Raw genomic sequence first — 1,377 nt, forward strand, 5'->3', positions numbered from 1 at the left:
GACTCAAAGTCCCTGTTTTGTATGATGTTCAGTCCCCTCACTTACGTGCTGTGCACGCCACGTGTGTGCATATTGTGTCTTTGTCTGGGAACCCTTGAGCCCTGCCACCTGGGGGTTGGGGCACCTCCCTCTCAGCTACAGGGGTGGCTGCCTGACCAGAGCTCTTGGCCTCTGTGCTTCTTGCGCCTGAGAGGCTGACCTAGACCGAGGGGAAGTGTGTCCTGCAGAAGACCTGATGAGCTAAGTGCCTAAGCGGGCTAATACTATGAGCTGGTTGGTTATTGCCAGGGCTGGGGAGGCTGCTGGGGGAAGCTGGATTCCCCTGGGAGGCAGTAAGCAAGAAGCCACGCAGAACTCAGCTAGATTGTTACAGGGACTTAGAGGCCGGGCCTGCAGATACAGACCAAATGGGTAACTAAAAGCAAGTTGAAGCCTGGCAGCTCTGTCTTCCTTTTTGTATCTGTCTCCTCTATTACCTTAAAGCTTTGGGTCAAATCCCTACCCAGCACTACACATAAGCATGCTAATTATGTAAGGAGTTTTTGTCTACAAACTAGTACTACCAAGTTTGTAAGCCCTAAATTTACTTCGTCTTCCTATCATGAACCTGAAGACATTAAGATAAGAAGAACTAAAAGTAGTTTTCAGGATTTGTAGGGAATTGTCAGTTTTCATAATGTCCATTTCTGGAACTCCTGAAGAGATGCCTAGAAGTCTCCAGTGATTGTCCTAAATCTATTGCTCCCTCAGATTCCAGGAAAAGCTGAGCACCCCATGATGGGGCCACCCCCATCAACATAAGCAGTTACCTCGTGATGGGAATGAGGCTGTCACCCAAAGCTGGAACTGTTACTTCATGGTGGGAATTGGACTGTCCCCTGAGGCAGTGGTGGTTCTTCCAGGGGCTCACAGAACCAGGCCTGAGACACTGAGCACCCACAGCACGACAGGACCATGATTGCTTACTCTGCCAGCTCTGCAAATCCCCCCAGTCTTGCCAACCTTCAGTGCTTGCCTTTGTTCCAAAGTGAAGAAAACTCCAAAGCTTTTGTCAGCCTTTCAAAGACAAATCTTAACCCTTTTTACAAGTGCCTCCAGGCATGACCGTACCAGTTCACGCTCTTTTCCTGCCATACCACTGGCTGGCCTTTTGGGACCCCCCAGAGCCAGGGCTTTCACTCTAAAATTCCAGCAACAATTTGGATGCCTTGAGAGTCAGCCTGGGCTGCTGGAGACACAAAACTGCTTTTTCCTTCCAGGGACAGTGGGGAAATGGGTACTCTGTGCTCAACTTGAAGGGTAAGCAGGACTTCTCCAGGAGCCAGGGTATTAATCCATAGCAAGCTGGGTTCCAGCCCCCACAATGAGCTATCTGAG

The sequence above is a fragment of the Octodon degus genome, unplaced genomic scaffold (assembly GCF_000260255.1).
Source record: "Octodon degus isolate 3935 unplaced genomic scaffold, OctDeg1.0 scaffold00014, whole genome shotgun sequence".
NCBI lineage: Eukaryota > Metazoa > Chordata > Mammalia > Rodentia > Octodontidae > Octodon > Octodon degus.